This window comes from Acipenser ruthenus, chromosome 34 (genome assembly GCF_902713425.1).
Source record: "Acipenser ruthenus chromosome 34, fAciRut3.2 maternal haplotype, whole genome shotgun sequence".
Lineage (NCBI taxonomy): Eukaryota > Metazoa > Chordata > Actinopteri > Acipenseriformes > Acipenseridae > Acipenser > Acipenser ruthenus.
This window is the reverse complement of record NC_081222.1, coordinates 5,025,944-5,041,235: the sequence shown is the minus strand read 5'-3', so window position 1 is coordinate 5,041,235 and position 15,292 is coordinate 5,025,944. Positions and strand designations below refer to the sequence as shown.

The 15,292-nt window shown below is 44.8% G+C and overlaps 1 protein-coding gene across 1 annotated transcript in view; it reads left to right on the top strand.

Moving 5' to 3' along the window:
- The first annotated feature begins 7,364 nt into the window (after positions 1-7,364).
- The window catches only part of LOC117965634 (E3 ubiquitin-protein ligase Rnf220-like), a 126,700-nt gene continuing 118,772 nt past the window's right edge, over positions 7,365-15,292 (top strand). The window contains exon 1 of the mRNA XM_059007253.1: positions 7,365-7,658. The gene's annotated coding sequence lies outside the window, so the exon portion shown is untranslated. The remainder of the gene's footprint in view (positions 7,659-15,292) is intronic.

Sequence of the window (15,292 nt, the reverse complement as noted above, 5' to 3'; positions counted from 1 at the left end):
TGGTGCTGTATGATGTGGGGTCAGTATTGTGTGGTGCACTCTGATGTGGGGTCAGTATTGTGTGGTGCTCTGTGATGTGGGGTCAGTATTGTGTGGTGCTCTGTGATGTGGGGTCAGTATCGTGCGGTGCTCTGATGTGGGGTCAGTATTGTGTGGTGCTCTGTGATGTGGGGTCAGTATTGTGTGGTGCTATGTGATGTGAGGTCAGTATTGTGTGGTGCTCTGTGATGTGGGGTCAGTATTGTGTGGTGCTCTGTGATGTGGGGTCAGTATTGTGCGGTGCTCTGTGATGTGGGGTCAGTATCGTGCGGTGCTCTGTGATGTGGGGTCAGTATTGTGCGGTGCACTGTGATGTGGAGTCAGTATTGTGTGGTGCACTGTGATGTGGGGTCAGTATTGTGTGGTGCTCTGTGATGTGGGGTCAGTATTGTGTGGTGCTCTGTGATGTGGAGTCAGTATTGTGTGGTGCACTGTGATGTGGGGTCAGTATTGTGCGGTGCTCTGTGATGTGGGGTCAGTATTGTGTGGTGCTCTGTGATGTGGGGTCAGTATCGTGCGGTGCTCTGTGATGTGGGGTCAGTATCGTGCGGTGCTCTGATGTGGGGTCAGTATCGTGCGGTGCTCTGTGATGTGAGGTCAGTATTGTGTGGTGCTCTGTGATGTGAGGTCAGTATTGTGTGGTGCACTCTGATGTGGGGTCAGTATTGTGTGGTGCACTGTGATGTGGGGTCAGTATTGTGTGGTGCTCTGTGATGTGGGGTCAGTATCGTGCGGTGCTCTGTGATGTGGTGTCAGTATTGTGTGGTGCTCTGTGATGTGGGGTCAGTATTGTGTGGTGCTCTGTGATGTGAGGTCAGTATTGTGCGGTGCTCTGTGATGTGGGGTCAGTATTGTGTGGTGCTCTGTGATGTGGGGTCAGTATTGTGTGGTGCACTGTGATGTGGGGTCAGTATCGTGCGGTGCTCTGTGATGTGGGGTCAGTATTGTGTGGTGCTCTGTGATGTGGGGTCAGTATTGTGCGGTGCTCTGTGATGTGGGGTCAGTGTTGTGTGGTGCTCTGTGATGTGGGGTCAGTGTTGTGTGGTGCTCTGTGATGTGGGGTCAGTATCGTGTGGTGCTCTGTGATGTGGGGTCAGTATTGTGTGGTGCTCTGTGATGTGGGGTCAGTATTGTGCGGTGCACTGTGATGTGGGGTCAGTATTGTGTGGTGCACTGTGATGTGGGGTCAGTATTGTGTGGTGCACTGTGATGTGGGGTCAGTATCGTGCGGTGCTCTGTGATGTGGGGTCAGTATTGTGCGGTGCACTGTGATGTGGGGTCAGTATTGTGCGGTGCACTGTGATGTGGGGTCAGTATTGTGTGGTGCTCTGTGATGTGGGGTCAGTATTGTGCGGTGCACTGTGATGTGGGGTCAGTATTGTGTGGTGCACTGTGATGTGGGGTCAGTATTGTGTGGTGCTCTGTGATGTGGGGTCAGTATCGTGCGGTGCTCTGTGATGTGGTGTCAGTATTGTGTGGTGCTCTGTGATGTGGGGTCAGTATTGTGTGGTGCTCTGTGATGTGAGGTCAGTATTGTGCGGTGCTCTGTGATGTGGGGTCAGTATTGTGTGGTGCTCTGTGATGTGGGGTCAGTATTGTGTGGTGCACTGTGATGTGGGGTCAGTATCGTGCGGTGCTCTGTGATGTGGGGTCAGTATTGTGTGGTGCTCTGTGATGTGGGGTCAGTATTGTGCGGTGCTCTGTGATGTGGGGTCAGTGTTGTGTGGTGCTCTGTGATGTGGGGTCAGTGTTGTGTGGTGCTCTGTGATGTGGGGTCAGTATCGTGTGGTGCTCTGTGATGTGGGGTCAGTATTGTGTGGTGCTCTGTGATGTGGGGTCAGTATTGTGCGGTGCACTGTGATGTGGGGTCAGTATTGTGTGGTGCACTGTGATGTGGGGTCAGTATTGTGTGGTGCACTGTGATGTGGGGTCAGTATCGTGCGGTGCTCTGTGATGTGGGGTCAGTATTGTGCGGTGCACTGTGATGTGGGGTCAGTATTGTGCGGTGCACTGTGATGTGGGGTCAGTATTGTGTGGTGCTCTGTGATGTGGGGTCAGTATTGTGCGGTGCACTGTGATGTGGGGTCAGTATTGTGCGGTGCACTGTGATGTGGGGTCAGTATTGTGTGGTGCTCTGTGATGTGGGGTCAGTATTGTGTGGTGCTGTATGATGTGGGGTCAGTATTGTGTGGTGCTCTGTGATGTGGGGTCAGTATTGTGCGGTGCTCTGATGTGGGGTCAGTATTGTGTGGTGCTGTATGATGTGGGGTCAGTATTGTGTGGTGCTGTATGATGTGGGGTCAGTATCGTGCGGTGCTCTGTGATGTGGGGTCAGTATTGTGTGGTGCTCTGTGATGTGGGGTCAGTATTGTGCGGTGCTCTGTGATGTGGGGTCAGTATCGTGCGGTGCTCTGTGATGTGGGGTCAGTATTGTGCGGTGCTCTGTGATGTGGGGTCAGTATTGTGTGGTGCTCTGTGATGTGGGGTCAGTATTGTGTGGTGCTGTATGATGTGGGGTCAGTATTGTGTGGTGTTCTATAGAGCAGCTTTAGCCTTCATAACTGACAGAGGGACGCAGTTCACCAGCTCACACCCTATACCTCTCTGGGCTTTACATTGCATGCCTATGTTTTATTACACTTTGCTGTGCTGTTATTAGGTGAAACTTGTTTAAGGGCAACCACAGTTTGAATTTCAGTATCAGTGACACAATATTTACAGAATAGAAAGTGTGTGTAACCCAATATATATATATATATATATATATATATATATATATATATATATATATATATATATATATATATATATATATATATATATATATATATATATATAAGAACATAAGAAAGTTTACAAACGGGAGGAGGCCATTCAGCCCATCTTGCTCGTTTGGTTGTTAGTAGCTTATTGATCCCAGAATCTCATCAAGCAGCTTCTTGAAGGATCCCAGGGTGTCAGCTTCAACAACATTACTGAGGAATTGCTTCCAGACTCCCATGATTCTCTATGTAAAAAAGTGCCTCCTATTTTCTGTTCTGAATACCCCTTTATCTAATCCATTTGTGAACCCTGGTCCTTGTTTCTTTTTTCAAGTCGAAAAAGTCCCCTGGGTTGACATTGTCTATACCTTTTAGAATTTTGAATGCTTGAATCACCACGTAGTCTTCTTTGTTCAAGACTGAACAGATTCAATTCTTTCAGCCTGTCTGCATACAACATGCCTTTTAAACCCTTTTCTTTGCACTCTTTCTAGAGCAGCAATATCCTTTTGTAATGAGGTGACCAGAATTGAACACAATATTCTAGATGAGGTCATACTAATGCATTGTAAAGTTTTAACATTACTTCCCTTGATTTAAATTCAACACTTTTCACAATATATCCGAGCATCTTGCTGGCCTTTTTTATAGCTTCTCCACATTGTCTAGATGAAGACATTTCTGAGTCAACATAAACTCCTAGGTCTTTTTCATAGTTCCCTTCTTCAATTTCAGTATCTCCCATATGATATTTATAATGCACATTTTTATTGCCAACGTGAAGTACCTTACACTTTTCTATATTAAATGTAATTTGCCAGTTCTGAATGGTGTCTAGATCATTTTGAATGAGCTTTTCTGCTGCAACAGTGTTTGCCACTCCTCCTATTTTTGTGTGGTCTGCAAATTTAACAAGCTTGCTTACTATACCAGAATCTAAATCATGTTAACCACTCCCTAATCCATGTGCAAGCATTTCCTTGAATCCCTAATGTGTTCAGTTTGAGAATTAATGTTTTGTGTGGGACTTTGTCAAAAGCTTTCTGGAAATCTAAATAGACCATGTCGTATGCTTTGCAATTATCCATTTTCAATGTTGCATCCTCAAAAAAATCAAGCAGGCTAGTTAGACACGATCTCCCTTTCCTAAACCATGCTGACTGTCTCCCAGGATAGTGTTACCATATAGGTAATTTTCCATTTTGGATCTTATTATGGTTTCCATAAGTTTACATATAATAGAAGTCAGGCTTATTGGTCTGTAGTTACCTGGTTCGGTTTTGTCTCCCTTTTTGTGGATCGGTATTACGTTTGCAATTTTCCAGTCTGTCGGTACAACCCCTGTGTCAAGAGACTGTTGCATGATCTTGGTTAGCGATTTGTAAATAACTTCTTTCATTTCTTTGAGTACTATTAGAAGGATCTCTCAGGCATCCTGTCCAGCTGTCTCTCTTTCCCTCTGTCCCTGTCCAGCTCATCTCGTCTAATCAGTACTGCGTTTAATCGCGACTTGACCTGGACCATGGCAGTTGCAGTTGTTTTGTAATGCACTCTGGGAGTTGCAGTTGTTTTGTAATGCACTCTGGGAGTTGCAGTTGTTTTGTAATGCACTCTGGGAGTTGCAGTTGTTTTGTAATGCACTCTGGGAGTTGCAGTGTATGCTCTGCTGTGATGTAAACCTTGCAGCAGCTGCTGGGACAACAAAGTAACAACTAGAAAGTTACATAAATGCAGATGACAGTTTGGAAGAGAAAACAGGCAGATAGCCAGTGATAAGTGCCACAGTGCTACTCAAATGTGTGTGTGTGTGTGTGTGTGTGTGTAATATATATATATATATATATATATATATATATATATATATATATATATATATTAGTGATGTAGTGCCCCCTGTCGTCTGGTGTAGGAAGGCACCTCTGATCATAATATTCACCTTCGTGCTGCTTTTAGGGATCACTCCGCAGGCTCAGGATACTGTTAAGCACTGGGGTCGGGGTCGGGGTACGGGTCAGGGTCAGCATTTTTCTGCTTTTAGGGATCACTCCGCAGGCTCAGGATACTGTTAAGCACTGGGGTCAGGGTCCGGGTCAGCGTTTTTCTGCTTTTAGGGATCACTCCGCAGGCTGAGGATACTGTTAAGCACTGGGGTCGGGGTCGGGGTCAGCGTTTTTCTGCTTTTAGGGATCACTCCGCAGGCTGAGGATACTGTTAAGCACTGGGGTCGGGGTCGGGGTCAGCGTTTTTCTGCTTTTAGGGATCACTCCGCAGGCTCAGGATACTGTTAAGCACTGGGGTCGGGGTCGGGGTCAGCGTTTTTCTGCTTTTAGGGATCACTCCGCAGGCTCAGGATACTGTTAAGCACTGGGGTCGGGGTCGGGGTCAGCATTTTTCTGCTTTTAGGGATCACTCCGCAGGCTCAGGATACTGTTAAGCACTGGGGTCGGGGTCAGGGTCGGGGTCAGCGTTTTTCTGCTTTTAGGGATCACTCCGCAGGCTCAGGATACTGTTAAGCACTGGGGTCAGGGTCCGGGTCAGCGTTTTTCTGCTTTTAGGGATCACTCCGCAGGCTCAGGATACTGTAACGCACGGGGCGCATTTCCAATATTTACTGAAGTAGACAACAAATATTCTGTCACTAACTGCGTAAAATAAAACCAAAACCCCAAATAACCCTAATCCTTGTTTTGGGGTCTTCAGCTCACAGAGTCTGACCTTAAGGCACGGTCAAACAAATTCATGCTATAAAGGGGACAGGCTATCCCCGTTTGCCAATTTTCTTACAATGTCTTTTTAGCAGTAAGTGCGCTCGCACCTTCCTTTCATCTCTTTCCAAACAGACTCAAAGCAGTGTTGTAATCGAGTCGAGTCACCGATCTGGCTGGAGTCAGTTCCAGTCATTAGTTCTGACAGTTCTACAGGAGATTAGTAATCTACAAGTAAAAAGAAAAGAACATTTCAATTACAAATACAAAACTGAGAGGCACAACAATGTGGTCATATTGCCCCACTGATGTGCACCTTTAAAGGTCCAAGGTCCATACAGAGGCCACAAAACAAAACAAAAGAATGCATTTAACCATGTATTTACAATTTAACTGATGGCAGCTTGAGTGTTTTTCTCAACAGTGATTATATATATATATATATATATATATATATATATATATATATATATATATATATATATATATATATATATATATATATATATATATATGAGAGTGAGAGAGAGATTAACTGTTTGTTTTCCAGATACCTTAACCATATGAGAGGACATTTTGTGGTATTTAATTTTATATTTGAGCTTAAAACAGCAGTTACAAAGGAAAACAGTCCAAGTAAAGGAACTCAGGCCAATTCAGAGTTTTAAAACCATCGCATACTCGCACATATATGCTCCAGTTCAAAAGCAATAAACTCAAGCTAATTTGCTTAATATTACAGAAAGAAACGTATCTTGAAAGGCCAAGGGTTTAGCATAATAATGCTTGTTACAAAATACCGGCAAGTAAGTTTCGTTATTTTCAGATAAAAAAAGGGGTTTTCACTAATGCGCTTAAAAAAATAGCGAAAATATTTCACAAAGAACATATCGCACCATATACCCTTTAACCACCTATATTTAGCACAATAAAATCCCAGTAGTTTGTCAAAATAAAATCATCCATGTAGTTCAAATGCGCAAACGTACAGTAAATTGTATTTTGAATAACCCTACTAACGTAAAAAGACTGGTATTGTAGCTGCTGTTTCATAAACACATGCAGAATACCACAGCAGCGCAAACGAACTTTTTTTTTTTTTTTTACCGGTGTAATTGATCTGTGCACCCACTATGACAAAATCCACAGGCCACTAATTAAAAATGCATTGAAAACAATACAGTTCCGTCCTCAAACTGCTTTCGTCTGGCAATGCTGATTGTGCCTAGTCCCAAAATCTGTGGTCTGGTCTGTCCATTTTCGTTTTTATGAATGTATTCTTTAAAAAAGCAAAACGCTTTTAACCAAACTAACTCTAAAACATGTATCCAGGATGCAAACACTGATGTATTAAATTAATCAAACACGTCTAGAGCTGATTAATTCAATTCGGGAATTCTGGAATAAAAAGATGACCGTGCAGCAGCTTCATTACTAATCATGTACCATGTGCTATAGTGCCAGTGGCTGTAGGCTACGGGAATGTAATAATAATAATAATAATAATACAATTATTAAAGCTCCGGATGGTGGTTGTGTGTGTTCATTTCTGGTACAGTGCATTATTACGTTAATTTTTTTACGTCATTGGGAGAATGTGTGGTTGATAATCATTTTTAAATCGGGGGGATTCAGATAAAACTGGGAAATGTTATTTTCTCTGTAATTAGCTTCTTAAAGGTCTTTCAATGACACTTATCCTGCTTTCTAACAGCGAGTAACTGACGCAGTAGCGTACCAATTGCAGCACATGCTGTAGTTTTAACCAATCCCACGTATTGATGTGTCACAATAACACGCCCACTTGAAATGACCAATCATACATACTCTCTCAACTCCCGCCTGATCAGTTTTTAACGACAGGCAACTGATCGAATTTACGAATCCTATTGCTTTATTCCGCCTCCAAGTGTTGCATATATGATTTGATCAATCATATTTATACTCTTCTAGCCCTTGAGGTAGGATCAAACTTATTAAGCATTGCTGTGTGTGTGGGGGTGTGACGCCATAGCTGCTGAGCGAGCGAGCAGCGAGTACGAGAGGCGGGAAATCGCTAGAAATATTTTGACATATATCTTAATGATGTCAACAAAAACATCTTCTCAACAGCGATACACAAAAAAATGGGAGGCAGAACCGGAATTGAAAGGTACGTGTAGATGTTATTAGTTAATACATCTTAGTTTTTCATTGTGCAATGGAAACAGTACCAGTACTACTGTGAACAGTCCGACTGCAGTGTTAGTTAGCCTGTTATATTTTTAGGTTTAGTATTTTCTGTACAAGTAAAATTTAATTAACGATTTTATGAATTATTTTACATAAAGGTATATGTCTAGTTTAATTATGGTTTAAATGTGCTTAATTAGGGTGGGCAAAACAGGCGTCTGGCGATTCTGCCTCTGTGGAGAGCTTTGCACAGAGCACGAAGTGTCAGGTCTTAAATTCAAAGATTACTATCCTATACCTCTGTTCAGATTCCCCCCACAATGTCCAGTCAGCCTTTCCAGCAGCTCATCCTGTTCTATTACCAGTTTCTTTTGCAGAGATTATTTTAAATGTTCACGTCATTTTAAAGCTGGAAAACATTTGCTGCTTCAGTATGGGCTATTAACAAATACATACAGACTTTAACAAATGTATTACTTTATCCCTAACTAGACAAACGGATGCATGCAGACTGACTACAGATTATTATTATTCTTATTTTCTGTTTTCTAAAACCACGTGCAGGAATGAAGGTCAGAGTTTGCGCATGTGCAGTACGCTATCGGAATACGTTTTCTGAGAAGTGCGTTTCCATGACATATATTTGGTTAATTTTTGGAATTGAATCGGAAATTTCTAGGTGCTGTTTTCCGAAAACTGACTTTAGGAATATTCCGATACATTTTCCGAAAACTGTGTTTGCACGACTTTTGGTATCGGAATTCGTTTTCAGAAAACTTAGTTTTCCGAAAAATATCGGAATTCTTATGCTTAATATCACCGTCGCAAGCATTTTGAAACTGGTAAAAATTGAATTAAAATGTAATTTATATTCAAAACATACAATTAATTATAGTATACTAATTGAAGAAAACATTGCATGCGCAATTTACTTTTAATTTTGCTTGTAGTATCATATATGTTGATCTCAAAACACCGCCTCAACCAAAATGCATGAGATGACAGCTCAAAATGGCGTCAGTGGCGGCTCCGCAGTGTTTTTAGGAGGATTGCTTGAACCCTTAAAACTTTTATATTTAAATATAAAATCACCATCTGGTTTGGATTTTTTTTATTGATAAAGTGTTACTATTTTTGTATACGGATTTTTTTTTTTAATTATAAAGGCTCAGTCTGTAGAGTGAACAGGTGAACTTCGGCCAATCTATATTTTACTGTCCGCATTCCTACAGCAGGTAAAGAAGCATAATTAAAAATCAGTGTGTTACACAGCAGAACATTTGTTCGATTAGAACAATTGACCATTTATCAGAACTACTACCATCTTTAGATCCCCAATCTTTCTGTTCTGAAGCACCAAGTGTACTGCTTTGAGTGTTAACGTTTTGGATCCTGAGTTACACAAATTGCTGCTGGCAGATATTGGTAACAGTTTATATTCACTTATCACTGATGAGAGCACCGATATAACATTCACACAGACACTTTCTGTTGTGATTAGAGAGCCTAGTTCTTCAAAAAAGAAGATGTGTCAACCATTTTTAAATGAATTCCAGTGGTTGAGACAGATGCAGAATCCCTTGTACACACTCTGTATTGCACTTGAAGAAGATGTCCTGTGTAATGATAGGATGCAGCCATTCAGTGTACACCCTGCTAAGGAAAAGGTCCCTCATTTAGTCCTGGTGAAGTGCACCTGTCATTCTGTAAACATAGTTGGCAGCAAGGCCTCTGAAGTATTGCCAAGGCATTTGTATTTTCTTGTACGTGAGATCTATAATTGGTTCTCACACAGTGCAAAGCGAAGAAAGTCAGGTTATATCTTGGCATGTCAAATTACACAGAAAGGTGCTATACAGCAAGTGTCCTCTGTGAAATGATGATAGACCCATACAGATCAGCTAGAGAATTCCCTACTCTGAGCTGTCACTTGTAATTTTGAGATGTATATCATGCCTACAGCAACCATGTACCTGGGTTATGATTTTACTACTTATGCAGACGGTCTTAAAGACAAAATGGCTGTCGAGTGAGTGAAGGAGAAGTGCAAGGGGATGCTGCTGCAGATGTGTGGCAGAGTGGCTGCAGTGCGCAGAGGTGTGGCAGAGTGGCTGCAGTGTGCAGGTGCGGTGGGTGCAGATGTGTGGCAGAGTGGCTGCAGTGTGCAGGTGCGGTGGGTGCAGATGTGTGGCAGAGTGGCTGCAGTGCGCAGGTGCGGTGGGTGCAGATGTGTGGCAGAGTGGCTGCAGTGTGCAGGTGCGGTGGGTGCAGATGTGTGGCAGAGTGGCTGCAGTGCGCAGGTGCGGTGGGTGCAGATGTGGCAGAGAGGCTGCAGTGCGCAGGTGCAGTGGGTGCAGATGTGTGGCAGAGTGACTGCAGTGCGCAGGTGCGGTGGGTGCAGATGTGTGGCAGAGTGGCTGCAGTGCGCAGGTGCGGTGGGTGCAGATGTGTGGCAGAGTGGCTGCAGTGTGCAGGTGCGGTGGGTGCAGATGTGTGGCAGAGTGACTGCAGTGCGCAGGTGCGGTGGGTGCAGATGTGGCAGAGAGGCTGCAGTGCGCAGGTGCAGTGGGTGCAGATGTGTGGCAGAGTGACTGCAGTGCGCAGGTGCGGTGGGTGCAGATGTGTGGCTGCAGTGCGCAGGTGCGGTGGGTGCAGATGTGTGGCAGAGTGACTGCAGTGCGCAGGTGCGGTGGGTGCAGATGTGGCAGAGAGGCTGCAGTGCGCAGGTGCAGTGGGTGCAGATGTGTGGCAGAGTGACTGCAGTGCGCAGGTGCGGTGGGTGCAGATGTGTGGCTGCAGTGCGCAGGTGCAGTGGGTGCAGATGTGGCAGAGAGGCTGCAGTGTGCAGGTGTGGTGGGTGCAGATGTGTGGCAGTGACTGCAGTGCGTGGGTGCAGATGTGTGGCAGAGTGACTGCAGTGCGCAGGTGCGGTGGGTGCAGATGTGTGGCAGAGTGACTGCAGTGCGCAGGTGCAGATGTGTGGCAGAGAGGCTGCAGTGCGCAGGTGCGGTGGGTGCAGATGTGTGGCTGCAGTGCGCAGGTGCGGTGGGTGCAGATGTGTGGCAGAGTGGCTGCAGTGCGCAGGTGCGGTGGGTGCAGATGTGTGGCAGAGTGGCTGCAGTGCGCAGGTGCGGTGGGTGCAGATGTGTGGCAGAGTGGCTGCAGTGCGCAGGTGCAGTGGGTGCAGATGTGTGGCAGAGTGGCTGCAGTGCGCAGGTGCGGTGGGTGCAGATGTGGCAGAGTGGCTGCAGTGCGCAGGTGCGGTGGGTGCAGAGGTGTGGCAGAGTGGCTCCCCCCTTCTGGGCGATGGATGCACGGGCTCCCCCCTTCTGGGCGATGGATGCACTGGCTCCCCCTTTCTGGGCGATGGATGCACGGGCTCCCTTCTTCTGGGCGCTGGATACACGGGCTCCCCCCTTCTGGGTGCTGGACGCTTGTGCTTCCCCTCTCTGGGCGCTGGATGCTCGGGCTCCCTGCTTCTGGGCGCTGGATGCACGGGCTCCCCCCACTTGGGCATTAGTTCCCCCTCTTCGTATTGCGTGGGGTATTTGGCCAACGTGTACCCATATGCCCCACAGCCAGGGCACAACTCCATTGCGAGGGTCTTTAAAAAGGCCTCCCAGCCGTCATCCCCGACCTCCTCCCACTGTGTAACAAATTTTTATTTTTTTTTGGTTCCTGGGTAGTAAGTGTTATTTCCTAATTGCTTATGCCTCAAAAGTATAGAAAATGGCTATTATTCCCCACAAACTTTGCTTTTGTGACCAGGACAGTGATATTTTGAAATTTACCTATTTTCCAGAACATTCCAGATAGATTCAGTGCTGAGTAAACTTGGAGTAACTTCTAGAACTTTCTAGAACTTTCCAGTAATATAAATAGTAGCATAAATACAGGGGCCTTAAGCCCACCAGTTCAGTTTAGTTCCAGCTGCCTAAGTGGATACATATCTGCATTTTTCTGAGATGGCATCAAGAGGCTGCAAGCATCCGGCAGACGCATTTTGCTATGTCTGCGGCCAATTTATCAAGACAAGAGCGAAAAAGTACTCCGTGGAAGCATCTGCTAAGATGTGTGAGGCCTACAAGGCATATTTCGGCATGCCTGTCGGGGATCAAGACAAACCCTGGGCACCTCATTTCACCTGCGAGCACTGCAGAAAAACTCTGGAAGGTAAGATGGACAATTGTTGCTCGGAATTTTATGTTATAAAATTTGTTAATTTTTAAAATTGTAAAAGTTTTTAATTTTAAAATGTTTTACAATTTTCAATGTTATTGAAAAAATATATCATATATGAAAAATGTTGCGAGAATCTCTTACACACAGGCCCGTATTAAGGTATTTGGGGGCCCAGGGCTACTGACATTTCAGGGGCCCCCTTGGAGACCCCAACATGCCGTATCGGAGCTAGCAATAGCATTATCTGTTTTGTCAGTTTCTCTCGCCTTAAATTGGCAGTTCAATGGCTAGCTCTCGTTTTTCTCCTCTGCTGTAGTGTCTGTGCACCCAGCGCTAACCGACTCTCTGCTCTCTGCTTGCTCCTCTGACTCATGTGGCTCTTCCTAACTTTTCATTCTTCTGACACTGACTTTTAAAGAGTTTAGTGAGTTTTGGGGTACTATTTATAACCTCCTCGGATTTAGCTAGTTTGAGTTTAATGATTTTTCTTTTTTTCGCACCGCTACTCAGCTTTTCTTATTTGAGTTAGCATAAGATTTTTTTTATTTCGTCAAATAACTACGGCATGCCAAAAGGACACAAAATGTTTTTAAAAAATAGGCAAATTGTTTAGTTTAGTACGTGCTTTTTTATTTGCCAACCGTTATCAGTTTGACTTTACAGCAGTGGTCCTCAAAGTAATTTGGGCACGGGCATAAATTGATCTTACTTGGCTGTTTGCGGGCACGCTGACTACTGCATAGGTTCTTATAGTATAACGTTATATAGAGAGTTTTAGTGGGAGTTATTCTTTGTTTACGCTGATAAGGCCAAGTCTCAGGCAGTAATTGTGTGTGCTGCGCTTATTTTTCAAATAATTCATATAAAATACGCAATGCAAATATTTTTAAATAACATGTTTACATAGATAACCATGAATAAACTAAAATAAGAGGATAGCGTCTCGCTTTGTGTCAATTTGTCAAATCTGTCAACACTACTCTTTTTTAAAGATCGCTCATCTCCCAGTACAATTATTCAGAGAAAGTGGATTTGTAACTAAATCTACTACGGTGTTTCCCTTGTCTGGTGAAATTAAAAATATATATATAGAGAAAATTCAATTCTAAATACTGAAATGTATTATTTTTCTCAATAACAGTCGGCGAAATTCAGTATTTACCCGGCATATTAACAGCCCGCCTCTGCTCACGAATGATTGGACAGCTGTCGGATCTTTCACTTTCCCATTGGCTACTCACTCGCCTTCAATTTTCATGCAGAATACCGTGAACGGCCTCTGCTTAATTATGATTGGACAACTGCGTAAACTTGGCAGATATTTGATTCTCCTATTGGTTAAACTTACTGTCAGTACCTGCAACTGAAACAGACAGAGTTAATGTCCCACCCAGCTAATTTATGGTTGGGCTACCGCAGAGAAAATGCAGATATTCAGTTGGATGATCGTATCGCAGAGGTACTTCAGGAAAGAAAAAAATATGTCGAGTACGTACAAGCACAGCATAAGCGAGCAGCACAGAATTTGCCAGCGGGCACCACTTTGAGGACCACTGCTTTACAGGGACGACGGGGGCCCCCCTAGGAGGCGGGGCCCCGGGCTTCAGCCCATGTAGCCCATTGGCTTAACACGGCCCTGCTTACACATTAGTCATGGGTGAAATAAATGTATTTTTGTAGGATGGTACAGAGGGGAAAAGAGAGCCATGAAGTTCGCTATCCCAAGAATTTGGCGGGAACCCACTGACCACTCAAGCAACTGCTACTTCTGCATGGTGGACCCTTCCAAACGTCGGACTGGCAAGAATGCACCTGCTATCACGTATCCGGACCTTCCTTCATCCATCGCCCCGGTGCCACACTGCCATGAGCTCCCCGTACCCACTCCTCCGGAGAGAGAGCAGCCGTCTTTAGAAGAGAGCAGCAAGTCAGAGAGCGAGGAAGACGTTGTAGATCCAGATGACAATTTCAGAGGTGGAGCTGAGGAGAGAAACCCATACTACCCCAACCAAAAAGACCTCAACGACTTGATTAGAGATCTTGGTCTCACCAAGTCCAGTGCCGAGCTTTTGACGTCTAGGCTCAAGCAGTGGAACTTGTTGGATGAAAGTGTGCAAGTCGCAGATCAGAGGAAGAGTCACCAACCTTTTTCCAGCTTCTTCACCCGTCAAGATGGGCTCTGCTTCTGCCACAATGTGACCAGTCTGTTCGAGGCAATCGGAATCGCCTGTAACCAGAATGAGTGGCGCCTCTTCATTGACAGCTCATCCAGGAGCCTCAAAGCCGTGCTGCTCCATAATGGTAACAAGTACCCGTCTCTTCCCCTGGCTCACTCGGTGCACCTCAAAGAGGATTACAACAGCATCAAGACCTTGCTGGACGCCTTGAAGTATGATGAGTACGGCTGGGAGGTCATAGGAGACTTCAAAATGGTGGCTTTGCTGATGGGTCTCCAAGGCGGTTTTACCAAGTTTCCCTGCTATCTTTGCCTTTGGGACAGCAGGGACACCAAGGCGCACTACCACAGGCGGGACTGGCCACAGCGGACCGAGTTCTCTGTGGGGAGGAACAACGTCAAGTGGGAGCCACTGGTGGACCCCCGGAAGGTGCTGATGCCACCACTGCACATCAAATTGGGCCTTATGAAACCATTTGTCAGAGCTCTAGATAAGGAGTCGGCAGCCTTCAAGTACTTTCAAGACTTCTTCCCTAAGCTGTCTGAGGCAGAGGTCAAAGCCGGTGTCTTCGTCGGACCACAGATAAAGAAGATCCTGGAGTGCAATGAATTCCCCAAGAAGCTCACTAGTGAGGAGAAAGCAGCTTGGAACAGCTTTGTCGCAGTGGTTCGGGGCTTCCTGGGCAATCACAAGGCCGAAAACTATGTGGAGCTGGTTGAGACTCTGGTGAAGAACTACGTCACAATGGGCTGTAGGATGTCCCTCAAAGTCCATATCCTTGATGCTCATCTTGATAAATTCAAGGAGAACATGGGAGCGTACTCGGAGGAGCAAGGCGAGCGCTTCCACCAGGATATACTGGACTTTGAACGCCGCTATCAAGGACAGTATAACAAGAACATGATGGGAGACTACATTTGGGGGCTGATTCGTGAAAGTGATTTACAGTATAATCGTAAATCTCGAAAAACTACTCACTTCTAAATCTTTTGTTGTTATTTTTGTATTACTTTAGTATAAATACATGTTAATTTGGATTCATATGTTGTTTTTTTCTGACTTTATGTGAACGAAAAGACACAAATTCGCCCGTTTTCTCTCATTGGAAATAGGTACATTTCAAAATATCACTGTCCTGGTCACAAAAGCAAAGTTTGTGGGGAATAATAGCCATTTTCTATACTTTTGAGGCATAAGCAATTAGGAAATAACACTTACTACCCAGGAACCAAAAATTGTGTTACATAGTATTATT